Source organism: Ambystoma mexicanum, chromosome 1q, assembly GCF_040938575.1.
Source record: "Ambystoma mexicanum isolate Mex_15411 chromosome 1q, UKY_AmexF1_1, whole genome shotgun sequence".
In the NCBI taxonomy this organism is placed as follows: Eukaryota; Metazoa; Chordata; class Amphibia; order Caudata; family Ambystomatidae; genus Ambystoma; species Ambystoma mexicanum.
Window position 1 is genome coordinate 1,230,471,006 of NC_090922.1, and position 27,645 is coordinate 1,230,498,650.

Below are 27,645 nucleotides of genomic sequence, written 5' to 3' on the forward strand. Positions count from 1 at the left end.
GCAATACTGTTGATTTGTTATCAGTTCCTGGTCCATTTTTCAGGCAGTCCTGCTTCTGATGTTTCTTATTCCGGCTTTCCCCATCCGTATCCTCAGGTTTCAACTTATTTGGCTATTCTAATTCTTAGTCCTGGTTTCCTTGCAAACTATCAAGCTCTTGTGAAATTTTAGAGTTCTGATATGTGGTATTACTTTGAGAGCTTATTAGAGGATCCGCCTGAGCTAATTCCTCATTTGCAGTTGGCCAGCTTTTCTAAAGAAAAATCTCTGCCTGGAAGCCAGCATTTCCGAGGTTAAGGTTATTGGTTTCCATGCTCCTCTGCCTCTAAAAACAGATTTTTTTTTATGTTCTTGTAAATCCGATGAATTGTTCCTACATCTGAATTTATAGACTTTCGGTGAGGAAGCTCCTGTAAATGACAAACAAAATTCATCCGAAGGGCTACCCAAGCTGGAGTGCCTTATTTCTTCCCTGTCTGCTGATCTCACATTCGACTTAGGAAGAACAACTGAGTTTGTAGCTGATAGAATCAGGGGTGTATTGACTGCAGTTTCATGATGAGTATCAGTGGTCTTGTCTGTGTTCTTCTGTAGTATGTTCTCAGATGAAATAGTGGACAATCCAATCTCGACCCTATTATCTATTGGGCAAACATTTGTGTTCACCATTTGGTCCCGATCTTCTGGAAGTACCTCGGATGGCTCCCCTTGGGTTTGAGGGATCCTCAGCGCATTCCGAGTTTCAGGCATATTTTGCTCCGAGTCATGTGGAACTTGGTCCGCTCTTGTTATGGGAATTTCCATTCCTTCCATTACTGCCAGTGCCTACCACAGTTCAGCTGTTGCTTGTGTATGTACATTGAGGACGCTGTTGATTGTGTGCGTTCCAGTCAGTAGGTGCATTGAGTATTGCTCGATTTTAACGTAAAGCGTTTCAGCAGAGTTTACAAATGTAGCAATATGAGTCCTCTTGGTCCCGGATCAAAGGGGAAAATCCCCTGCATGCTCCAGGACCAATATTAATTGCAAAAGTCAGCGATTCCTTTTCTTAAGATCAATCACTCACCTTCGTCGACGCAGCTTTGCAAAGATTCTGAACGAAAAGGTCTGTCTTAGAAACGGCCGACAAACACTGCAGTAGCCTCCGTTGGAGAAGGCTGGAAGCACACGTCACAGAGATCTGGAGCAATCCTCCAGCAAACCTACGGCCGAACACTCAGCCCAACACCTCTCATTAACTTCCCTCAGCCATTCCTCCTTTCTGCCATTCGTTCCTCTTCTTACATCGTGTACCACACTATCAGTCTCCCGAACCATAAAGGCAAAACCCTTGTATTTCCCTCCCTACCTCATCATTTCAAATTGACTCTCACCCCTGGCCGAATGTGGAGACATCCTAAATGCATATAAGCACTCCCTCATCACCATTTACCCCATATACACCAGCCATCCTTATAGCATCCATTATACTCCTGTTGACTCTCTCAACCATTCCATTACTCTCTGGATGATGGGGAGCTGTTATTTTGGGATCAATACACCTCCACAGAAATTCTTCAAACACCTTCCCCACCCACCCAAGCCACCCCATCGGCTCACATTATCTTTTTAGATGCGTCCATGGAAGCTCTCCCTTTCAGTAATTTCATCCAGAAAATCTGTTGCAATAACCACGTTTGCGCATCTCACCACTTTGAACTCCACCCATCTCGACAACAGACCCATGACTACCATCATAAACCAATTGTTGTTCCCACCGACATCGACAGGACCCAACACATCCATCCCTATCTCAACCCACATACCTATTGGAACCTACACCTTAATCATGGGATGTGCGCTAGCCACCACACCCTTACCAGCCTTATTGCACTCAATGCAATTCTCCAACCTCCGTTCTACTCAGTCAAACCCTGGGCACCAGTAATCTCCTCTCAACAACACTGTGGTCCTTGACACACCTGTGTGCCCAGCATGAGCCAATCCCATCAATGTATCCCTCAATGCTGTGGGGACTACCACTCGTCCCCACCTGTACAACAAACCCCATTCAACACTTAATTCCACTTTCACTTCCCAATATGCTCTTCCTTTAACCTCCTTTTCCGTACACTCAGATTCCACAAATGTTACTGCTGCATTATGCTACTGTCATCTCTCATCGCAACTTCCCATTCCCCCTAGCCTATTATACCATTGTGTGTTACAAACACCATTTCAGATATAGCCGTCTTCTCCTTTTCCTCATGTCCACCTAACAGACATGCTCCCTCCCTGGAATAATTTCTGTTGTGAACGCATGGTTCTGCATTTTTGTAGCCAAACATGTCACTCTCCTTGACACCTTATCCAGACCTGTAGAATAAAATATATTCTTTAAGGGGCTATTATCTGAACGCAAGACAAATTCTTCCCCCCAACACAAAACACCAGAATTTTTCAACAGCCCCATGACAATCCAAAACGTCCTTCTGCAATACCAAATACTGTTTCTCTGGCCCTTGTAATACCCTTGACGCATGGACAATTATCTTTTCTCCCCCTTTTCTGACCATCTGTTTCAACATTCCTGCAATGCCCAGGTCACTGGCATCAACAGTTATTACGGATTTCCTTGTTGTATCAAATTGTTAGAGCACTCTTGCCATGTCAATCTTTCTTTATTGCCTGAAATTCTTCTTCACTGCTACCATTCCATATGATTTCCTCTTCTTTCCTCAACAACTTCCTAATTTTGCCTACCTTGTCCGCAAAGTTCTTACACATTTCTGAAAAACTCAAACCATACCCAAAAAATACTGCAACTCCCTTTACTATTTGGGGATTCCACCTTATTGATACTTTCAACCTTCTTTTTGGGCCTTACTCCCTATGCTGACATCTCATGTCCCAAATATTCCACTTACTCCTTCCTAAATATACATTTCTCCTTTCTCAAGGTCATTCCTCTTCCCTCAAAGTTATCCAACACTTCCAGTGTCCTTTTATGATCTTCCAATGTTACCCCAGAAATCAAAGGGTCATCCTGAAAACAGTGACCCATCTCAACTCAAACAATTTGTACATGACCTTCTGAAAGACAGACAAAGCCGATAACAGGCCAAAAGGCATGCTGCGAAATTGGGAAATTCCTTTGTACAATACAAAAGACACACTTTTTTGCGACTCCGGCTCAAGCTATACTTAGTGGTAGGCTGATGCTAGGTCCAATTTAGTGAAGGTCCTTCCCTTTCTAATCATTGACAACATTTCTGACATATTTGTTAACAGGTACCTCTCAACTACACACTCATTTAGTTTTCTTAGGTCCACACACAAATGCAATTTGCCACTGGGTTTCTTTACCACAAGCAATGTCAAAATGGAACAAGTTACTTACCTGTAACTATTGTTGTCCAGCATGGGTCTGGCATGGATTCACATGCTCCTGAATATTCCCCGTCGTCAGGCTGGGAATCCTCAGTAAAAGAAAAAACAGTTCACTTTCACTTACAAACTGTCTTTCTCCTTTAAACCAATCACTGTCCACTGAGTCATACTGCCCCCATCCAATTACAGTCCTCTCCCTAAACCCCTCCTCTGGCAGCCATCTTCAAATTTGGTGAGCATGTAAAGTGGCAGTATGACCAGAAGGGCTGCAGAGGGGAAAGCGGCAGGTTTCGCACGTGAATCCATGCCAGACCCATGCTGGAGAACAATAGTTACAGTTAAGTAACTTGTACCTTCTCCAGCATGGGGTCTGGCATGGATTCACATGCTCATGAATAACGAATACATAGCAGTACAACATTACACAACCACGGGAGGTGGCAAAGGCTCAACAGAAGCAGTTATTCTTACCTCTGAAACAGACCCACCTCAAGTGAACAGGTTGCGTAGCACTGCTTGGCCGACTCTGGACTCCTCCCTGGAATCCCTGTCAATGCAGTAGAACTTTGCAAAGGTGTGTGTGTGTGTGTGGACCTCCACGTAGCAGCCGTGCAGATGTCAGACAGGAACGCTGTCATCGCAGCAATCGCTCTGGTGGAGTGGGCTCTCGGATGGCCGGGCAGCGGTCAGTTCACCAACCGATGACAATGCATTGTGCAGCCAGAGAGCCACCTTGAGATTGAAGCCTTGGACAAGGTTCACAGGACCAAAGTTCACAGTTTTGAAGTCTTCCGAAAACTATTAGTGCGGGTTACGTAGAAGTTTAAGGCACGAGCACGGTACAGCGAGTGCAAGGTCCTTTCAGCCGGTGGCAAAGGTTTCAGAGTAAAACAAGGTAACACCAAAGGCTCGTTGAAGTGGAATTCTGACTGACCCCTCGGCATGCAAGAGGGGTGCGTCCGCAGTATCACCCGAAGATTAATGAAAAGTCAGGTATGGTTGCTTGCAGGATAGGGCCTGGATCTCACCCACCCTCCTGGCAGAGCTGATGGCCACAAGGAAAGCCGTTTTACATGAGAGGAACCAGAGGGGCCTGATGCATAGGATTGAAGGGGGGTCCCCCCATGAGCCTCACCAGAACCACGTTGAGTTCCCCGGGAAAGATCGAAACAGTCCTTTGAGGACCTCCTTGACGAGTTGATGAGATCACAGTCAAGAGCTTCCCGGAGACATTGTGTAGCGTGAGATAGCCGCCAGATGCCCCTTGATAGAAGTGTGTGCCAAGCCGGCCTTGGCCAAGGAAAGCAAGTATGGAAAAACTTGTGGTGCCATGACCCTCAGCTGAGTAATCTTCTGCGACCGGCACCACGTATAACACTTGCACTTGTGAACGTAGCACTTTAAAGTCGACAACACCCTGGCGAGGACGTCTCTGCAGTTGGCAGGCAACTCGTATCCACCATACTCTAGGGCTGCAGAAGCCAAACTCTTAGGTTCAGTGATCCTGGGTCATGTTGCAGGATTGCGCCTCCTTTCCTGGTGAGAAGATCCAGAACTATCAGAAGCTTGACCAGTGGTGACGCTGACTGACTGAGAAGATCCGGCTACCAAATCTGCCTCGGCCACGATGGGGTGAAGAGTATCAACTTGCACGGACACCGTCCGGGTGGGTTGATGACTCGTAGCAGGAGAGGGAACGGAGGGAACCCGTACAGGAACAGTCCTTCCCACAGAATTGAGAATGCATCCCCCAGGCTCCTCGGCTGGTGGAACCTGCTGGCAAACGTCTTGTACTTGAGTTTGTCGCCGTCGCAAAGAGATCTATCTGGGGCCTGACCCACTCGGCATACAGGCGGTCCACCTGATCCTGACAAAGCTCCCACTCGTGGCAGGAGCGCAGTTCCCTGCTGAGGGAGTCTGCAATGGTTTTCTCCAATCCCACCAGGTGAAGAGGGACGAGGAACATCCCCTGTCTGACGAGCCAATGCCACAAGTCCCGCGTTTCCTTGGAGAGCGCCAGGGATCAAGTGCCCCCCTGTTTCTGGATGTAAAACATGGTGGAGGTGTTGTCCATGAAGATCCTTACCACCTTGCCTTTCAGGGAAGGGAGGAACAACTTGATGCCCAGGACACTGCCCGTAGTTCCAGGACGTTGATATGAAGATCCTTCTCCTCTGGCAATCACAGGCCTCTGGCGTGCAGACGTCCGGTGTGCGCTTCCCAGCCCTCTACGGGGGCGTCTGTGGTGACAGTCTCCTGGTATGGCAGGTTCTGGAATCCCACGCCTTGGGCGATGTTGGAGCGAACACCCTACCATACTAACGCCCTCCGGAACTCGTTGAGCGAGAGCTTGTCTGTGAAGCTTCCGGACCCCTTTATCCCGCGGGCATCCAGGAATTCCTGGAGGGACCTTATCAGCAACCTGCAGAGCGGGATAAAGTAGATGCAGGACGACATACCCAGCAAAGATTTGATGGCTCACACCGTGGCTGTCCTAGTCGACGACGGCAGCCGCTGCACCTTCCCCAGAATGGCTGCTATCCTCTCCTCAGAGGGAGACGCCAGGCAAGACACCTTATTGAACCTGGCACCTAGGAACAGTGCATTCTGTGATGGCGTCAAGTGAGACTTTGGATAGATGGAGAATCCCAGATTCGTCGAAAGCCAGATGGTAGACTCCGTGTGTCCTTGGGCCAGCTCCTGCGAGCAGGTGCGAATCTGCCTGTCGTCCAGGCATGGGTATACGTGTATGCCCTGTAGGCGTAGATGGGTCGCCACTGGTGCCAAGTACTTTGTGAACAATCTGGGGGCCGATTTCAAGCCGAAATGTAGGGCCTTGAACTGGCAGTGCTGCCCCTGCACTACGAAGCATAGAAACTTTCAGTGTTTCCTGTGAATGGGGACATGGATGTAGGGATCCTCCAGGTCCAGCAATATCAAGAAGTCTCCTTTTGTCCAGCTGGCCGAGCACGTGTTACAACGTTACCATCCTGCATTTTTGGGACTGGAGGGATTTATTCAGACCTGGTAGGTCAAGAATGGGCCTCCAGCCCCCTGTCTTCTTTCTGACCAAAAAGTATCTAGAATACACTCCGTAGCCCCAGAGTCGCTGGGGAACTAGCTCTATCGCCCCTTTTTGCAGCATGGCCCGTACCTCCTCCATGAGCTGAGGTTTGTGCCGCTCCTGACAGGCCAACAGAAGGCTCAGCGGACACCTGTGCTGAAACTCCAGGGTATGTCTTTGGGCGAGAGCATCCAGCACCCATCTGTCGGTGGTGATCTTTTTCCACTCGCTGATGAACTTAGTCAGCTGGCCTTCCAAGGGGTGCAGGGGCACGACGTCCTGGTCGATTCAGGCTTGCTTTCGCACCGGCGTCCTGCTCTGCGGGCGACAGCGTCGCTGTCCTCCGCTACCGTAGATTGGGGACCAGCCTCTGTAGTCATGGATCTGGAAGGCTGACGGTACGATGAGGAGAAAAGACATGCTCGACTTTCCTCTGGAGGATTGAAAAGAAGAGCAGTGCTGCTGGAGGGTGCTCAGGCAGCGGGACATCTCCGTATCCATCTTTATGACCTGTAGCGACTCATCTATGACTTTCCCAAATAGGTTATCTCTGTCGAAGGGCATGTCCAGAACCTTTGCTTGGACATCTTGACGGAAATTCGCGGTCGTCATCCAGTCTTGGCGATGAAGGCAGGCACGGTTCCCCATCTGCCGGAACCGTGTGTCGGGCGACATCCAACACCACTGATGGCGTGATCAGACGCTACTACATCTTCCAGGAAGAGAGTAATTGCCTCCATCTTCTCATGGTGGTGGAGGAACTGCAAAATCGGTCCTAGCTTGAACCACAGCTCCCCGTAGTACCTGGCTAGGATCGCCAATGCTTTGGCTGCCTTGATGGTGGTTACTGCTGTGTAAATCACCTTCCTTCTCATGGCGTCCATCTTCTTCCCCTCGCTGAACAGAGGGACCGCAACTGTTACCTTGTGGCCGCCGATAGCACTGAATACAGCAATGGTTGCGACCTCAGGCCCTTGGGTGCAGAGTCAGGCATCCAGTACTACTTCTCCAGCCTATCCCATTTGAACGGAACCGTGCAAGGGTTCTTCAGGAGGGCCACGCCCTCCTCGCACATGTCGTCCAGAAGGGGCACCACCATGATGGTCTTCCTCTTGGCCTTTTGCCTCTGGTACAAGAAACCCTTCTTCCCGGTTTCTTCGGGTACAAGCTGTAATAGCTCTGAGACTCTGGCAATCATGGAATGGAACAACCCCACCTCATCTGATGGGGATGCCCTAGATGGCATATCCAAATTGAGGAGACCCCGCTGCAATGATATCCTCGTTGTCGTGGCCGTATCTGACTCCGTACCCATATCTGGGTCCACTGAGGGAGAGGGGGCCTGATGAGGATGTAGAGGGTGAAATGGGGGCATCGCATAACGCTTACTCTTCTTCGATGGCGGCTGATCAGGGTCCAGGGGGACAATTGGAACCAGGCCAGGTGGGATCCTCTTCTGGATCTCCGACACCAAGGTGTGGAGGGTCGCCAGGATGTCCAGAGACACATCCCTCAGCTGAACTGGCAGGATCGGAACACTGGGCTCCAGGCTGTTGTCGATGGTCTCCTCTACCACGTCCTTGTGTCAGTGCGCAAGGACTCCTGGTCGTCATTGTCGGTGGACGAGTCCTCCATGGCTTGGGCCACGCCTGCGAGGGCTGTTTTGGGGCCTCATCGCCCCCCTCTTTTTTTCTCAGGGACAGGGATACCTTCTGCGCTGCGGTAGCTACCTTCATAGGGTCAGCCCCCTTAGCCAACGTGAGCATAGCCATCACCAACTCTCTTGTCGACAAATTCTTATCCTGTGCCGATTGGGCCTTCTTGGGCAGTTCGGCCTTCTCCATCTGCGGCTTCTCTTGCTTCTCCCGGAGTTTAGCCAGGTTGGATGATTAACTTTTTGAGGAGGAGCCAAATTACCGGCTGGCAATGGTGGTGGAGGGTGATGTCGATCGCGCCCTGTCCACCCTAGGACCCGCTTCTGTGGCGAATCCGGTGGTCTCATACTTGCGGTTTCCTGTCTTGGGCCCCCACAGATGAGGCATCCTCAAAGGACTTTGAAGAGTGATCCTCAGACCGGCCAGTACTGGGTGAGGCATGACCATTCTCAGAGCATGGGGCTGACGCCATGGCATTCAGCCACGCTGCCAGTCTACTGTGCCTATCCTTCGTCACCTTCTTTGAGAACCAGAGGCGTATCTCGCACTGTGCTTCCATGTGGTCCTGATACAGGCAGTAGAAACATGCAGGTGCTTGTCCTCAACAAACACATTCCGTAGCCCGCACTTGGTGCAGGGCTAGAAAGAGATCTTCCCTCCTCCTCCTCCTCATTCATGGGCGGAGGGTGCAAAGTGGTTCCGATGGCCCTCTAGAATCTTTGACGCTCTTCACCCTTGAGGGGCCCCGAATTCACAGACAAGGGATCCCCACTGTTGGCAGATGGAGGAGAGAGCACACATGCTCTTTTGGAAAACAAAAATAGAATCTTTTTCCAGTCGAAAAAACATAGAAGTAGCTCCCAGAGCAAACTCGAGGACTCCCAACATTGAAGCGTGCGGTAAAAATCTGAAGATGGCTACCAGAGGAGACGCTTAGGGAGAGGACTGTCATTGGATGGGGGGCAGTATGACCCAGAGGACAGTGATTGGTTTAAAGGAGAAAGACAGTTTGTAAGTGTTAGGAAAGATTTCGTAATTGTGGGTAATTTTCCTTCCATGTGGCAACCCCTAAACTTTTTGCTGTTGTTTTTCACCTTGATCTCGACTTTGCCAGAGAAGTGCAGCCTTCTGCCGCACTCCTCTGGGCTTTCACTCCATTCTTACGGGGAAACTGACATGCCCTTAAGACAGTCAGTACTGGGAAACGCTGTTTTCCGTAGTTTCTTTTATCATGTTGCGGCTTTCGTGAAACATGACACAAGAGGGCACTGTAAGCTAAGTTACTGCTCTCTTGGGTCTCTAGCCTTCTACAGGCCCTAGATACTCTTTTTGGATTGTAACTGATCAGTGCAAGTGATTCACGGACGGGAATGGTGGCAGCGATCGTTTCTTGTGTTTTGAGCTCCTTTTGGCGTTTTAAGCACGTTTCTCGCGCTTAGCCCAAAATGGTGGCCTGGCTCCCAAAATGGCCAGACCACGAGGCTCCTTTGTCCTGTCCGCTGACCGTCTTGCTCCCTTCACCTTCCCCAGGTCGAGCCGACCCGGGGCCTTCCTTATTTGGGCATGTACTTTCCTGCGAAACACAGATGCTTTCGCAGGCTTCTACAGGCCTTGTGTGTGCCTCCAGGATGTGGGCTGGGATGTCTGGTCCCAATACACATCCTGGGTGCCAGAGAGTCTAGGGTGGTGTGAATGCCTGGGACCACCGTGGTCCGTGATAGGTCCACGTATGGTGTGAGTGTTGATGAGCGAATCTCCCATTGGGTCCCCTCCGTTTTGGCGTGAAGGGAACCGTGGATAAGAGGGGGCTGGAAACACCACTACCATGTCGATCTCCTGAGTTCTCACGAACAAAGGAATAAAGGAGCCAAGTATCCTGCAACCACGAGGCTGAACTGAGGAATCGCTGGTGACCGGCTGAAGGACTGCTCCTCTGCACTGCTGTCGCCTTGTGAAACCCTTTTTACCTCTGATCGAATTAGAAGGCCTGTACTGGTACTTCGACCCTTGGAATAGCGGGAACAGCTATTCTCGGCATCTTCACCATCTCCTGCTCGTAAGCCTTCGGAAGCGTCTCTGGGCCATCCAGCAGACTGACCAGCCTACACAGGAGTCTTGCTCTGTAACCGCCACCAGGTTGTGTGGTATTTCTAGTCCTTGTCACTCTCACACGATTTGTACACTTGGCGTCCCCAGGTCTGAAGTGAGTAGTGTACATGTGGCTGAGATACATAAGGCCGCTCCGTTGCCCTGCTGTGGTAACAAACTGTGCGGGTTCACTTCGTTTGGGACATCTTTAACTCAACTCTGCTGCTGCAGAATCTACACGACGACGAGACGTCCCCTGCTCTCCTGAACCTGCCAGCGACTGAAACTGACACGGAGAAGCCTGGGTCTGCTTGCATCGGGGACCGGTGAGTAGCATAGCTAGGAACTGGTCGCCCTCCTGCAGGAGCCCATAGCTTTTCTCCTCTGTGTCAAAACAGCACGCCTTTCCGTACTTGCGCTCTGCTTCTGCCCACAGTGGAGGCTGCGCTTGAGTCGCGGAACTCTGTTCTTCATTTGTGCACCAAACTGAACTGACTGATTCCCTCTAAGAGACTCCCCCTTTTTGCCCGTTGGCACCAGCGTGTTCAGGTACTTTTGAGCACAAGGCTCCACTCTTCGTATGGCTTGGACTTCCTTTTAGTTAGGTGCCTCTGAAGGCGGACTGGGTCTAAGCATTATTTTGCACTGCCCGTTTTCCTTCCCTTTTAGGTGGACTACACATTTCGTGCATCTAACGCTTGAGACTTGTTTGTATTTGTATATATATTGCATTGGTATGGTATGTGTTGGTTTACTAGAGTTGTATTGTGATTTCTCGCTACGGTCATTGTTTTAAAGGCCTTGGAATAAATGTGTATATATTTTTAATATAACACCTGTTTGGAGTAGTTTGTAAGTGTCCTTGCTTTGTGTGCTCATTGCGGGCTTTCAGTCACCCTCACCCCTCTTGAGACCTAGTCTTGACCGCCGCGATCGCTACCCTGATTGGTCTGGCTTGTCCAGAGGTTACCCTGTTCCAAGTAATTAGGTTGGCCTTCTGAACTTCTGCGCCACCAGGACAGAGTTCAGAAATCTGTCTTAACAGTAACTGAAAGTGAAACTTTTTTCTTTTACAGAGGATTCCCAGCCTGACAACGGGGAATATTCATGAGCATGTGAATCCATGCCAGACCCCATGCTGGAGAACTATTCAACTCCACTCGCTCTTTCAATTATTCCAATCTCTCATAATCTCTTTAGCTCTTCTTTCAAGCCTTCAGGCAGGACCAATGGTATGGGGTGCAGTTTAGCCGCAACAGGAACACTCCCCTTCTTCCAAATAATCTTATGCCTCATCCCTTCTATTTTTCCCACACCCTTAGCAAACACATTTTGATACAACATGCTTTCATTCAACTGAACCGTCTGTCGCACATGCAGAACCTGCTCATTAGTATTTGGATCTAGGCGTAGGTTGTGTTTCTTTTGCTCTCACCACCCCAACAATGTTGCACCCTTCCTCGTAACATATACTCTTCCTTCTACCCTTCTACACTTGAACTCTAATGAAGCCGCAAAGAACTCTCAACAGTTCAATCCTGTCCAGGGTATAGCCACCTGAATTAATATAGAGTGGTAGCAACGTCTCAACATTTCCACCCAACGCCTCCTCCAACACCCTTCTCGACATCAGAGATATTTTGGCACCAGAGTCTGCATTGTCCAAACTCTTCTTCCATTCATATATATATATCAGCCTCCGGACTCTCAGTCATTGTGACGCCCCCCACAACATTTACAGTGATCATGTCAATATTCTCACCCCCATCATCCTCAGACGATTCATATCCTTCACTAGCCACATAAAGCACCTTTTCCTTTTAAGTTTGACTGTTCTTACAACAATAAGCAAAATATCCCCAGCTTTTGCCCTTTGAACAGTACACTTTCCTTCTTGGACACATTGCAGACCCGGGAAAACGAGTCTTGCTAGCACATTTATAACAGAACGTCTCTTCCCCTTGCACTCCGTTAGGGCCTGGCCGATCACCCTTTGGGTTATTCGTCCCTTTCTGGTGCGTCACATTTCCTTTATTCCTTTACTTCCCTTTGTCCTCTGACAAAACCTTCAACACTTCAGGGACAGTTTCTTTGCTTGCAGACTTAGTTACCTTAGCTAGACATGCCATTGAGTGCTCAACCCTTTTTACTATATTATTAACCTCATCTAAACTGGTATTATCATCTTCTTTAAACCATAGTTTTTCCTGTATTCCATTGTTGTTCCAGTGAAACATGAACTGATCGCTAATGTGCTCATCCAAAGAGGTTCCAAACTTGCACATCAATGCCAAATAACGTAGAGCCATCATTTATTCTTCCACTCTCACTGTTCTCCTGAACAAAAACTCCAAAGTTATATCGCTCTAGTATTGTGCTCGTTTTCGGATAAAAATGCACTCCAATTTCAACATTGCAATGTCTAACACATTTGATGCATCAGTTTCTGCCACGTGCCCAAATTCCAGTAATGTGTAAAAAAAAAATAAAAAAATGTGTTGGCCCTCATACGGCACAAAGTGCATTAGAAGTTATACCTTTCTGTCTGTGGCCAAATTACGTCCACATGCTGACCTTATGTAAAGTAAAAAAAACCTTCTTCCACTACCTCCATTTAATTTTTATTGGTCCAGATGAAGCCATGAAAATGGGATTTCCCGGCACACTTTGCATGGCCATATCTCTGTACAGATCTGATATCACAAACTGATCACAGTTGTTTGTGACTGCTGCCACCAAGCCACTTCAATAAAATCTGCGCAACACATTCTGCCCGAGACACGCAGACGCACACTTCCTTACAGGCTTTCTGAGGATCACATTAGGAGTCACACAACCCAACCATTTACCTTCAACGCATGAAGCTCGTTGTACACGCTGCAGCATGTAATTATGGTGTTCCAATCTTCCTCATTTCCCCTTGGTAAATAATTAAACAGTGCACCTAGTGGCTTCCACAGCGAACTCTGGAGTATGCTGGTGTCTGCTCACAATGTTGGTCAACGTCAATTTCTTCTTCGTCTGCAACAGGGGCACACGTACGACGTACGCTGCATGGATAGAGGTCCTTTCCTCTAAGGGAGTTCATCAAGTTCTCTGGCGCTCACAGTGCTATGATACTAATTTGGAGGGCGTCGATTCAGAGGGGAAGCTCGCGTTGACCACCTGCAGGGTGCTTGTCCACCCGACACCAGACCTTCAACTTTACGGTGGTCGCCGCTCCTCCAGAATCACCCCTGCAGCCTTCTGCTATGGACCGTCCATCACTCATCGCCAAAGTTATGAGGAAACTTCGACACGTAAGTATGCATACACATTTTTAATGGCATGTAAGATACCAAGCAGCAGCCCCAGCATACATCACCCAGCCATCACTGGCCAATGGACTTCTGGAACCCTCTTTCCACACCATAAAATCGCACTACACATTCTACCCCTTGCATTCCATGCACCCCACTCAACACAATAGACCCACCACTACCATGCTGCCTTCTCGGTGGCTCACCAGTATCTTTTTCTCTGGCCTTCTCCATAGCAGCCTTCTAATGGGCTCGCTGGTGTCACTTTGTTAGGCAGAAACCTGTGCAGTTCCCTCTGGGACCACTGCAAAAGATTTAGGACTACAGGTGTTTGGCAGTAAACCCACTTGGTGGCAGTCTGTACCACACACATTCACTTGGTAGCTGTGGCTGAGCAGTCAGACTTCCCTCAAGAAGAGTTAGGCAGTATACAGATCATTCACAATAGGTCAAGAGCACACAATAGAACAAGTAAACACTGACCAGGGCTTGGTGTAAAAGAGATATAATTATTTATTTAAAACCACATCTAGAAAAACACACAGGCACTAATAGTAAGCAATTCAAAACACGGTCACTAAAAGATATACACTCCCTTAAAAGAATATTAGACAAGTCTTAAGTAAAGCCCCACTTATTTTCAGACAGCGGTGAGCGCTTAACGTAGATGGCACTCTAATAGTTTGTTTTAAAAAGGGAGAGAAAAGCAGAGAACAATTTGTAACAGATCCCAACACTTTTACGAGAGCAGAACAAGAGAGGAAGGCAAAGTAAAACTGTGAATTCAGAGTCAGTAGGCCGGATTCGCTTTGAGAGGATCGAAACGAAATATGTCCAAGGTCACACGGTTGCTGTGCACAAAAGTCTTGTACTGGTTCAAAAAGGAGTTGGATCACAGAAAGGGACCAGTTAGAGGGTCAAGGCGGCCAGCCCAGTCCAGAAGGTTAAGGAGTTATTATTACCTTGTTGCAATCTTTAGAAAGGGAGGCCTGGCGGATACGGTACCTTAAAGTGGTGAGAACGCTCCAGCGGGGGCAGTTGTTCCTGGCAGCGGGTGCAAGTCGTTGCTTCGTCCGGGGGAAGAGAGGATCTCGTCGTGGAGGAAAACAGGAGTCTGTTGCACTGCCAGGGAAGAAACCAGCCACTGAGTTTCTCAGGTACAAGGAGCGGTCCGTTGATTCGCGGTTCAGTAGTGAGTGGCTATCCGGCTGCCGGGGTGCTTGGCACGGGCAGTTCGACCACAAACCAGTCTGGGGTGCGAAGAAAAGAAGGTAAACTGGTTGTGCCCACCATTCAGGGGAAGAAGCCTCTCCAGCCGGGAGATCTTCTCTGTCGTCGGGAAGTGGTGAGTCGGTTCCACAGGGCTCCACTGGTGGTGTCGTCGTGGTAGGTCGGCTCAGCCTCTCCCTCGTCGGATTCTCAGGTCCTGTGGCGACTTCTAAAGTTCCGGTCCCCAAAGCCCTGCTTTTATGCAGCATACTCCCATTCATTCAGCCTAGCTGTCAATCAAACATGCTAAGTGGTGAGCCGGCCCCATGCAATTTGGCTTTAACGGCCGGCTCACCACTTGGGCCAATCACACAAGAGTGCGACTTGAGTTACCAAGGTAACTCAGTCCAGGGTGCCTAAACCTTCTCCCACACCCCCTGTGGTACCCAGACAGAGTGGCACCACTTTTGGAGGCTTCTGTGGAGAAGCCCGCCAAAAAGTGGAACAAAGGGCTCGACTTGAGTTGGAGTCACAGAAGAGAACACAAACGCCATTTTAGAATAGAGTCTTGGCAAGAAATACCAACCGGAGAATTAATATTAATTAAATAAACCGGCGGTATGTTCGAGGCTATGAGAATTAAATAATTAAAGTTGGTAGTCTCGAACAATGGGAAAATCCCAAAGGAAAATATTTGCGGTCGAATATAAAAAGCAGTTTCCACTGCCACCAGCCAAAACTCGATCAGGGGGGACGGAGACATGCCCCCTCGACTAACAGACCCCGGGGCAATCGAATTGCCCCGACCAGTACGTCTACAATATGATGGTTTGTACTGGTTTCTGTTAATAATTTGGGACTAGTAAAGCCAATGGTGACTTTACATGCCCTGGGAGACAGTAGTCAGTCCCAGGGTATGGAGTCTATGGTGGGGTGTCACTATGACACCCCTGTGTTACTGCACGGAGGGTGCTGTGTAACACACATAGTAAAACACATGAGACCCTATGGAGTAAAGGACCCCATAGCCCATAAAACACATTACCAGTCAAAGGAATCCCATACATCATGTCCAAGAGTGGGAGAAAAAGAGTGTCACTCTTGGCAGGAGGAATAAAACAAACTCCAGAAATCCAGCAAAGCTGGTGGGGGACTCACTAGGTTAGGAAATTCAGCCTAAAGAGAGAATTCTCCCTAACACACTTCTTCCTTTGTTGTCTCAAGATGCGAACGGCAAACATCTTTTGGTCGGAGTTCCTAGACTCCCTCACCACGTACTCTCTATGGTCTCGCCTCCAGGCAGTGCTGGGTTCATGCGATAGCGGCAGCATCTGCTATGCACGTCTCGTCAGCTGGTTTCTCTCTTCGGGTCAGGATTGAAAGGTCTTAATATGGGTCTCTTAAACGAGACATTTCCATTGATTACAGGATTTAAAAGGAAAAAAGGCTTTATCACTTTGACAGCCTCTTTGGCTCCATATAGGCAAAGAACACAGAATTTGGGGGACATCTTGATTAAGATTGGGAGTCTTTGTCCCCCAAGGGTGAGTCACTTCCACCGAGATCCTGGTTGCCAAAATCCCTACGGAGGGTATACTCACCTCCCTAGTCTCAATTTGGGGAGAAGGGCCAAATTCTCTATATTCATCATACAGGACACAGAAGCGGGTTGGGAGAATAATAGGTACACTGACAACTATTTGTATTTGGTGACACGTCGGACTAGAGCAAAATCGGATTGTCCATTCAGGAATTCGATCATTTCCCGAAATCAATTTGGCTTTAAAATGGGCCGATTTTAGCTCTTAACGTGCAAGGGATGGTTTCCCCTGCAGCAATCGTTCATTAAAGTTTTACGTCTTCTTAATTTTTGCTGAGCTGCACCTGCTACAGTGTCAGTTCTGCAAGAAATGCCATGAAAAAAGTTCACAAGTTCAAGAAGAGCTGCTACAGTACTGCACCAGTCAAGGTTGCCTGGCAAGAAGCTTGAATGCTTGGGGGTTACCCATACATGTGAGGTACCATTTTCGTCGGGACACATGTGGGAACGCAGGAAGGTAGGACATCTGGTGGTGACGTTTTTCAGTGGGTGGGCAGAGGGAAATGTCTCTGAAATCTTGTGGGGAAAAAAAAAAACTACTGTCAGACATTTCACTCTGGCCACCCACCGAAACACGCCGCCAACACCAGATGTCCTACCTTCCCGCATTCCCACACGTTTCCCAATGAAATCGGTACCTCACATGTGTGGGTGCACCTACCTGGGCGCATAAAGGGAAAAGACTAAACCACTGGTAACCCTAAGTCTTTCGGCAGAGCAGATTTTCAGGAATTTTGCTCATGCGGACAACCTAAAGATTTGGGCTTAGGGTATCGAAGCCACCAAGGAAACCAGAACCCCCATGCATTTCCAAAAAGAGGAAACCAGAGGTCTGACCTCCGCAAATCGGTCCAGAATTTATCACCCACAACCCCTGGCAAAGACTGAAATGTGACAACAAAAAAACCCCACAATTTTCACATATTGCACTCTGCTAACCCACCGAAACACACCACCAACACCACATGGCCTACCATTACGCGTTCCCACAGGTGTCCCGACAAAAACAGTACCACACATGTGTGGGTGCACCTACCTGGACGCAAAGGGAAAAGGCTAACCCACTGGTAACCCCAAGCTTTTCGGCAGAGCAGATTTTGTTCATGTGGGCAACCTACAGATTTAGGCCTAGGGTGTCAAAGCCACGAAGGAAAACAGGGAACCCCATGCATTTCCGAAAAGAAGACACCCGTTGGAATACACAGGTCTGACTTGCGCAAATCGCCCCAGAATTTATTACCCACAAACCCCAGCAAATTCTGAAATGTGGCGAAAATAACCAGAATTTGCGCACATTTCACTTTGCTGCTCACCCACTGAAACACGCCGCCAACACCACATGGCCTACCTTTCCACGTTCCCGCAAGTTTCCTGTCGAAAACAGTACCCCACATTTGTGGGTGCACCTACCTGGGCACAAAGTGAAAAGGCTAGACCACTGGTAACCTCCCCTAACGGGTTTGGGGAGACAACCTACAGATTTGGGCCAAGGGTGTCGAAGCCACCAAGAAAAACAGGGAACCCAATGCATTTCAGAAAAGAAGACACCCGTGGAAATCCACAGATGTCACACTTGCGTGAATCGCCCCAGAATTTATTACCCATAAGCCCTGGCAAAGACCCACATGGGAGACGGGTGCCCAAGGCCAGGGACATTGCCCCCGACTTTGCTGGAGCTCTGGCTGGCCTGTGTTACAGCTTCTCCCTCCGGAAAAGGATGGGGAATGTCGTGGGCCTCCCTGAAACCAATGCTGGGCATGGGGACGTTCAACCCACATGGGAGTCAGCTGCCCAAGGCCAGGGATATCACCCCCTACTGCCCTCGAGCTCTGACTGGGTTGCGTTACAGCTTCTCCCCTCTTTGAAAGGACTGGGACCCTGCCGAGGCTCCCTGGGATAGCCGCTACACTTGGGGATGGTCAACCCACATGGGAGACTGGTGCCCAAGGCCAGGTACGTGATCCCCAACCATTCTGGTATTCTGGCTGGCCTGCGTTACAGCTTCTCCCTCTGGGAAAGGACGGGGAATGTCCTGGTCCTCCCGGGAACCACCGATGTGCTTGGGGACGTTCAACCCACACTGGCAGTCAGCCGGCCAAGGCCAGGGATATGACCCCCCCCTACCACCCTGGAGCTCTGGCTGGGTTGCGTTACAGCTTCTCCCCTCTTTGAAAGAACTGGGACCCTGCCAAGGCTCCCTGGGACTGCTGCTGCACTTGGGGATGGTCAACCCACATGGTAAACTGATGTCCATGGCAAGGGACATTACCTCCAACCGTCCTGGAGTTCTGGCTGGGCTGCTTAAGCTCTTCCCTTCGGGGAGGTATTGGCACACTGCTGCGACTCCCTGGTGGGGAAAAGCTGTAACACAGGACAGCATAAACTCCAGGACGGTTGGATGTGATGTCCCCGGCCTTGCACATGGGGGTGGGTGTACCTCTCCAAGCACAGCGGCAGCTCCAGGGTGCCCCAGCAGGGTCCCCCTACATTCCCGGAGGTTAATTCTGTAACGCATCCCAGCCAGACTTCAGGGATGGTTGGGGGTGATGCCCCTGGCCTTGGGCACCCTTCTCCCATGTGGGTCGACCCTCCCCCAAGCCCAGCCTGGAGCTCTGGCTGGCCTGCGTTACAGCCTTTCCCACCGCGGAAGAATGGGGACCATGCCGGAACTGCCACTGGACTTGGGGATGATCGACCGACATGGGAGACAGCCACCCAAGGCCAGGGACATCACCCCCGACAAATCCTAGAGCTCTGGCTCGGCTGAGTTACAGAATGTCACTCGGGGAAGGGATAGGGACCCTGCCAAGGCTCCCTGGACAGCTGCTGCACTTGGGGATCGTTGCCCCATATGGGAGACAGCCCACCAAGGCCAGGAACATTACACCCGACCATCCTAGTGCTCTGGCTAGCCTGCGTTACAGCTTCTCCAACCGGGAAAGATCTGGGATCCTGGCGGGGCTCCCTGGAACCGCTGCTGGCCTTGTGGATGGTGAAACCACATGGGAGACAGCCGCCCAAGGCCAGGGACATCAGCCCTGCCAATCCTGGAGCGCGGGCTGGGCTGCAATACAGAAAAGCTACTGCCCCAACCATTAGGAGGCCTGCCCCATGTTTTGTGGTGGCCCTCTTCTCCCCCCCACTGCAAATGGATGTGGGGGCATCTCATGCAGCCCTCCCTGGGGTCAGATGCCCCTTCCTAGGAGCAGATATCTGCCCCGAGGGGAGGCTGCATGAGATGCTCCCCCTCCATTTTGGGGGGTGGGAGGCACCCCCCTTTTCATTACAATTTTCCCTGGGGGTTTAGGGTGTCCCTCAGCCCCCCCTAAAATACACCATAGCCTTTTCAAATGTATTTTTTGTTTACCCAACTTCTCTTGGGGCAGATGGGCACATTAGTGTCTGCCCGCAGGGAGCCCTAAAGCTACTGCCCCATCCATTGGGGGCCTGTCCCACATTTTGTGGTGGCCCTCTCCCCCCCCACCCCAAATGGATGGGGGGGTTATCTGCTTTGCAGGGATCGCACAAAACAGATTGCCAAAAAGGACAATCTTTTTCGTCCTTGGCACTACGGAGGTTATGTCAAGGACGAGATAGCTCGTCCTTGGCAATTATCAGGTTAAAGATAGAAAGTGCCGCTAGGTATCCTTTTGGGAATGGATCCACGTTCTTATCCTTGCACCAGTTACTGAACTTAGTCCAATGATACTGGTACAAGGATTTTGTTGCTGGCCTTCTGGCCGAAAGCAAAATATCCATTTCATCGTCCGGGAGGTCCCAATCCTTGCATCTCAGCCTCTCAGAAACCATGCGTGAAGGCTGACGGGCTTGACCTCTGGACAGAGGACCCGACCTTCCTCTTGCGAGAGAAGATCCTCTCTTTGTGGAAATGTATTGGAGGGCAGATGGGCATGTCCAGAAGGTCCAGGTACCACGTCTTCCTGGCTCAATCTGGGGCAATTAGGATCATGTTTTCCTGAACTTTCTCAAACTCCTGATTACGTGATGAATCACAGGGACTGGAGGAAACACGTACAGGAGGAATGGAAATTCCCAGCCCACTACGAACGCGTCCCTTAGAGCTCCTCTTGGAGGAAATTTCCCTTGAGCAGTACTGATCGCACTTCTGATTGACCTCGGTTGTGAACAGATAACAGATCCACTTGAGGGGTTCCCCAAAGGGTGAAGATCTCTTGAAAGACTTCCTCAGCTAGTTCCCACTCGTGGAAGATTGTGCTTTTCCTGCACAGAGCGTCCGCCGCCGTGTTCATCTCTCCGGCTAGATGAACTGCCGATTAAGCGATTAATTCTTGTATTGCCCAGAACCAGAGCTGCATGGCCTCTCTGCATAGTGGTAGACACCCTACGCCTCTTCTCTTGTTGAGGTAGTACATGGCCACTGTGTTGTCCATTATCAGGACATGCTTTCCCCGTACAGAGGGCAGAAAGGTCTTCAGCACTAAAAAGGGTTGATGTGTAGTTTGGACTTCGATGGAGACCAACGACCGCGGATTGTCAGATCACTGGAGTGGGCTCCCACCCCGTGAGTGAGGCGTCCGTCACTACTGTTATCTCCAGCCATGGTTGCCAAAATGATTCTCTTTGAGAATATTGTCCTTGAAAGTCCACCATAGGAGGTCTTGAGCCACTCTGCTCGGAACTTGCAGAAGATCTGACGTATTGCCTGAAAACTGGGACCACCGAATCCTGAGAGTCCATTGAAGAGATCACATTCTCAATCTGGCCTCTGGCACCACAAAAATGCAGGATGCCATGAGGCCGAGCAACCTCAGAAAATCGAAGGCAGGCAAATGCTGGGCATTCTGGAACTTTGTTACCATCTGCAGAATGTGTTGAGCTCGCACCTCGGGAGGCGAGGCTTTCCCCGAGGAAGTATCCAGGGCTGCTCCGATGAATTGGAGTCTTTGGAATGGTATCATATGAGACTTCTTGTAATTGAGGGAGAAGCCCAGTCTTTGTAGGAAGTGGCAAGTAATTCTCAGATGTTCCTGGGCCTGTTTGGGTGAACGAGCCCAGATTAACCAATCATCCTGGTAGGGGTAGTCGTGAATCCCCTTCTCCTGAGACTTGCTGCCACTACCACCATCAGTTTGGTGAAAACCCTTGGGGTGGAGTTCAGCCCGAATGGCAGAACTCGAAATTGAAAATAAGAACTGCCAACCGCGAACCTCGGGTACTTTCTGTGCTTGAGATGGATTGGCACATCAAAGTAAGCATCCTGAAGGTCCAATGATACCAATCAGTCTGAAGGATCTGAGAAAGGGTTACCATCTTGAACTCGTCCTTACTGAGGAATTTGTTCAAATTTCTTAAATCCGGGACTTAGTCCTCGGTCCTTCTTGGGAATGAGAAAGTAGGGGGGACTACCAACCCTTGTTCCTCTCTGCTACAGGTACATGTTCTATTGCACCTTTCTCTAGCAGGGTTAAAATGTCCTGCACAAGGAGCAGATCCGGAATTTTGACAGAGTTGTATCTCGGTGGATGATCCTGAGTTTTTTTTTTTTTAAAGGTAGGCAGTGACCATGGGCTACTGTTTCCAGTGCCCAAGCATCTGAAGTTATGCCTCGCCATTCGTTCAAATGCTGAGAGATTCTTTCTCCCACCAGGGTCTTGTGGATCAATACCTCAGAGTGGCTTAGAGGCGGCTGCTGCACCGGCTGAGGGGACAGTTGCTGTTGCTGGGGCGGATCTAGCACCCTTTCCTCGTCCACCACGAGGAAATCTTTTTTGTCCTTTTTGACTAGCCTGGCCTCTTCTCCTTCCAAATGAGGAATAGAAACGAAAAGGACAACCCCTCCAGGAAGATGCGCCTGAGTAGGAGTGTTGCTGAGGTTGTCGTATGGAGGTGCTACATGACTTAGCCACCGCCTTAGAGGTCTGCAGCTTCTCTAGACTCATCCTCCTTGCTGCCAAACAACCTCAAGCAGTCACAGGGCATATTGAGTAGCCTGGCTTGCACATCTGGTGCAAAGCCCGACTTTCTCAGTCATGCAAACCTGCGTAGCATGGTGCTAGAAGCCATGGACCTGCTGATGCTGTCAGCAGTGTCCAGTCCTGACTGGAGACTTTCCCCCATTGCCTCCTTCCCATCTTTCACTAAAGCCAGGAAGCCGTATTTCTCCTCGCCTTCCGGAATATGCTGAGCCGCATTGCTAACAGTCCCACAGGGTGTAGGTAAGCCTTGAAAGGGTACAGGTAACATTGGTTAACTTTAAAGCCATACTGCTCGAAGAAAAAATCTTGCGAGCCCCAGGCATCAATTCTCTTGTCATCCCTATCTGGGGGAATAGAGGGATCAGCAGACTGTCTGGTGGATGTAGCGGCTTGGAGCACTAAGCTCTCAGGCGTAGGGTGCTTAGTTAAATAGTCTGGATCAGAGGATGAAGGACTATATTTTCTGGCCAAGTTTTTGTTTACCGCAGGTCCAGATTCTGGAGTTTCCCAGTTGGATATGACCTTCCTTTGAAGGGCTGTATGATAAGGCAGTACGGGATCCTTCTGAGGACCCTGGCTCAGAATATCTGTCATGTCATCTTGTTCGTAGGTGGGAGAATTTCCAGCCGACGAACTCCACAACCCATTCATACTATTCCTGTATGCTGAATCAGCATGATCAGCTGAGTCAGGTTTGTCAAACTCCAATTCAGCTGAAGTGTTTGTGCCACTAGCTAATTGAAGGCAGTCATAAAGATCAGACATCTTTGATTCTGGGTCAACCTGGTCCTCAGGGGCGTTCTTTGTTCCATATTTCAACCCAAATGGGGAAGAATCCTCCTCAGTGATTGCTCCTCCTCATAAATAGAAGTCATAGACCTGAAAAACCTGTTCCTTAGCAAATGAGTATAAACCTTAACCGTGGGTTGAGGCCATGAAGGCATCGGCATTGTTTTCGTCGATGATGCTACAGGAATCGATGCAGTCTTCGACAGAGGCATTGATGTTGTCGATGCTGGCTTCGATAAAGTCGAAGGTTCCTTAGACAAAGGTGTGGTCGACAATGGGGTTGACGAAAACTTCGACACTGGCGTTGAAGGTTTGGAACCTGCCTTCGATTTATGCACCGATAGGCTTGTCGACTTACTCTTTTTCTGAGGTATCAGAGAAGGTTCTCTAGACAGTACCCTCGATGAATTCTCACTGGATTAGACCTTCCTCTGTCATCCAAAGGATGAGCTGGGGCATGGTCTTCGCGTGACTTCTGTGAGGCGGTCGGTCTGCATTCTCAAAGATTCGCATCATTGAGTCTCTGAAAAAAGAAAAAGGAAGAAAAAGGAAGATCAGTGATGTCTCTTCTTCGAAGAAGATTTTCTGGACCGACTCATCAATCAAGACTTCTTCGATTAACGCTGGGACGAGTCCCTAGACTCCCCAGAGTCTTTATTCTTCTTCGAAGAAGCCTACGAAGTTTCTCTCCCCACCGCCAATTTACCTCGTCGTTCCTTGAGAGCTTTTCCTGTCAGGGCCTGGCAGGACCCAAAGTCATCGGTCGATGGTCGGGACACAGGCAGACGCGATGGGGATCACTGATGGACATTTTCTTCCTGTAATCCTACCATTTTTTTAAACCAGGTATTTGGGGTTGAAGGATTAGAAGATGAATAAATCGACGAAAAACTGAAGCGTCGATTCAAATACACGAAGCAAAGGCTTTTGGAAAAAAGGAACTGAAGCCAATGGCCGTGGCTCGAGCTATTTGCACTGCGGATGACGCCAACGCTCTACGGCAGCCCTCGATGGACATCGATGCTACGACATCGAGCACAGCGCCATTTGGTGTGGCAAATTTCTTTTCCGAAGCAGCAAAGCTGATACGAATATCAAAGATGAGCAATACGAGGAAGACACAATCCATTCAAAATGGTTATTCATTTTAATCCAAACACTGTTAGCAATATGCTGGTTCCTAAGATTTTAAAAAGTATGTATTTCCTTTGGTACTTGATTGTGAGCAAGAGAGAAAAGTGAAACATAGCTCTTGACTTTTGATTGTGTCACAAGGACTCCACTTTTTCGAGGTCTGAGCATTCATTCTACAAAGGAGTGCATATATTCTGGGCAGTCTAGTATTGGACTATAAAGCAAGAAAGCAAAGCCTGAAAGGCTGACCCGGCTGGCCAGTGTAGGCCGGTTGCGATTTAGTCCATTTTGCAGTTGCTGTGTTTACAAAAACTGATGCGGGTACATTAAAGTGCACCACTTGCAAACATGCCAGTACTGCACTCTCAGGCACCAATTGAGACTTATGTCATGAAAAATCACAAATTGCCATATGCAAATGTGGGACACTTTTTTGGGTGCCCGGGTAGGTTTTTTGCCACAGTCCGACCTTGTACTACAGAAAACAAGCCGGTAGTGGAAAGGATATGTGTTAAAAAAGAAAAAGAATTATTAATAGCAAAATATAATAAAGCAGGTCCTGTCTATACTTTTAACATGATCCTCACCCAGGGGATTACTCCTGTTCAATGGGGTAGCCAAATCTTACTTATTACTCTTGCTATGAACCTGACAAAAATTCAACGCGCTCAACAGTGTCTCCAGAGTCATCTTGTTACAAGATGTTTAGTGAGATAGGTTGGGGTAAAGGTATAGTTTTGTTAATGCATTTTTAGGAAATACCACTTTTTCATTGCTTTTGAGGTAACTTCACAGTATACAATCTGCACACAAGTCATTAGTCTAGCTCAAGAGTGGCAAGTATTACAGTCTCGGAAAAGTAGAAGAGATCAAGGGAATAGAGTGTTTCGGTTGGAACAAATACAGCCCTTGAAACCCACAGTCTGTATCAGGGTTAATCTCTTAATGACCATTTGGGTCAGTTAGAGCGAGCCACTGGGCTTACCACTGCGGTAACTACTGATGCAAACATGGGTGAGTTAGTGGTCATCACTGCACTCAATTCAACCACAAAAGAACTGTTGAAATCCCTTATTTGGAACATGACAGCCTTACGAGTTGCCCTGGAGTTGGTCTTTGGTTGTATAGATGTTCAAGACTTCCTGAACTACCAGCTCATAGGCATCCGTGAATATCCTGAATGACTAGCTCATAGGCATCCATGAAGACGTGCAGCATGAGGCCTGGCTGCGGAAGCAGGAATTCTGGGATCTGACGTTCTTTGTCCCTGGACGAAGATGTGGAAATACAGCAGCTGGAGATGTTGAGGTATGCTATGCCCCTTTCAAGCCAGAGGGCCAATAATGCGGTCTGGACACGGACCAGTCAAATCTTACCTGGTCCATGGATTGGCTACAGTTGGGATTGGGTGGCTCACAGAAGAGTTTGTCATAGAAATGCTGTGCCTAAAGTTTAAAAAGAATATCAGGATGACCACAAGTCATGTCATCACTTTAAAAACAGACTTTGCTTCAAACAGCAGACTCATTCAATTGTACTTATAACGACTCATTCATGGCTTTGGCAATGCTTGTTTAATGTTATTTGTCATGTGTGGACTGGAACTCAAACACTGCTGTCAGACACCTTTTTGTGACAAGGACTTTTTATAGCATGTGACAAAAATATGTACAACCAGAATGAACAAAATTGTCGGTGTGAGGTAATGCAAGGATGGGTCATAAGAGGCGAGGTCAGTAAGCCACTACGGGAGGAGTGTGCACAGGGACCGTCACGTGATTTGTTAAACAGTCATCTGCGTCGACCACTGACTATTATAGAGGGTATTCAATTCGGGTGGGAAGCCCTCTTTCCATCATGATAGCCTAAGACTATTAATTCTAGAAAGTTCGGGTGGGTTTCACATTTGTCACCTAACAGTGACCTATAAAGGAGTTGGTCGGGAGGCCATATGAGGTCGTTGCAGTCTGTTCCAATGCGGTGAAGACGTTTGTTCTTAGTCTTGCAAGACAAATAAAGCGGTCTGTATCTTTGCTACAAACCTACATTTTAGTGGGAACCTGGATTCTCCGATACTGCCATTCCAGTATTTGGACTGCATAGTTCTCAACTGCCTTCACATGAATTCTTGACTGTGTGCCTAAAAAATGTACAGGTGAAAAACCTAAAAGGAGATTTTTTAAAAGGTGAGATCACTGTGTATTCTCGTAATAGTATTCTTTTATTCTGGAATGGGAAAACAAAGCTATACTCGTACTCTTTCTGCCGAACATAAAGCTTGATGTATTTGTCAGATTGGTTTACAATATGATTTGTATACTTGTGAAGCAATTTCTAAAAAATATATTTCCAACACAATGGTTAGCTAAAGAGGAGAAATATGTGGTTGCGTATCTGCAGTAGAGACTGGGTTCAAATCTGTGATTCACTTCTTAACTAAAGTGTGTGATTCTAGGCAATGGTTTATCTGTTAACATTGGTAGGTCAGATGTGGAGTGTGTGTTGTGGGATTAAGGAGAGACAGGTATAATGTAATGAGCAAAGCATGCGCAGGCACATAAACCTGCTGAGCTAACAACATGGTGCATTAGGTATGCAGCCTGCTGCTGTACAATGTAGAGCTAATCGTTCATTCGAAGAGTGTACTGAATGCTGCTTACAGTGATAGAATAGCTAATAGATGTGGGCATTGAGTGCTTCCAACCTAGAAGTGTAGTGCTTGGACACTAACTAGCAGAATGCATTGCCTGTAGAGCTTGCTCACTAAGCGTTAATCAGAATGCTGGCATTTAGCTTCCACTGAGCAACTGTGCTTTTTCAAGCGCTGCTTCGCTGTCCATGGTAAACAGGTACATGGTTGCACGAGAAAAATATGACCTGACTGGGGCGCACTGATAAAGACGCATTCCAGCAAAGCACTTCCCAGCATGAGATGGAGGGCAAAAGGGAATTAGCAGGCTGATGCCGGCCAGTACTTTTCCTAATTCAACAAATGAGCAATGGAAGGTTCTGGAAGTTTGCATCGCTCTGATGGACAGGCCTAATGTGGGGGCCTTGCACCGTGCACATGCGAGGCGCCCGGAATCGACAGATTGTTCCAAGCTAGTCCCATCTCACCTACGCGTTGACACCAGAGAGGGGTAGAGGCAAGTCCAATGCTGTCCAGAGGCGAAGCAAGGCCAGGCGCTAGGCTGAACGGGTACTTGATGTGGCGTGTTCGAGCTTGAGTATCTAGTAATGCAAGACTTTGTGCTCCGTGTACTTGTGATTTATAACTTGCATTCTTTCTATTTTACGAAAATTGATACTCATGTACATTATATGCTCATTGTCAAATAAAAGAAAGTATATCATATTCTGGCTTGTTTTTTTCCAGACTGAGATCAGTGTGTGTCGCTTAAAGTTCGAACCTGAGAGGGGAGGGAGGGTGTCGGGTTGTGTTTGGGCTGGTCCCAGGGACAATCTCACATCCTTTGCAGGA

At 48.7% G+C, this 27,645-nt stretch overlaps 1 protein-coding gene across 6 annotated transcripts in view; it reads right to left on the reverse strand.

The window, feature by feature from the left end:
- Positions 1-27,645, reverse strand: part of EFCAB7 (EF-hand calcium binding domain 7) — a 1,178,320-nt gene that overhangs the window by 771,103 nt on the left and 379,572 nt on the right. The window lies entirely within an intron of this gene.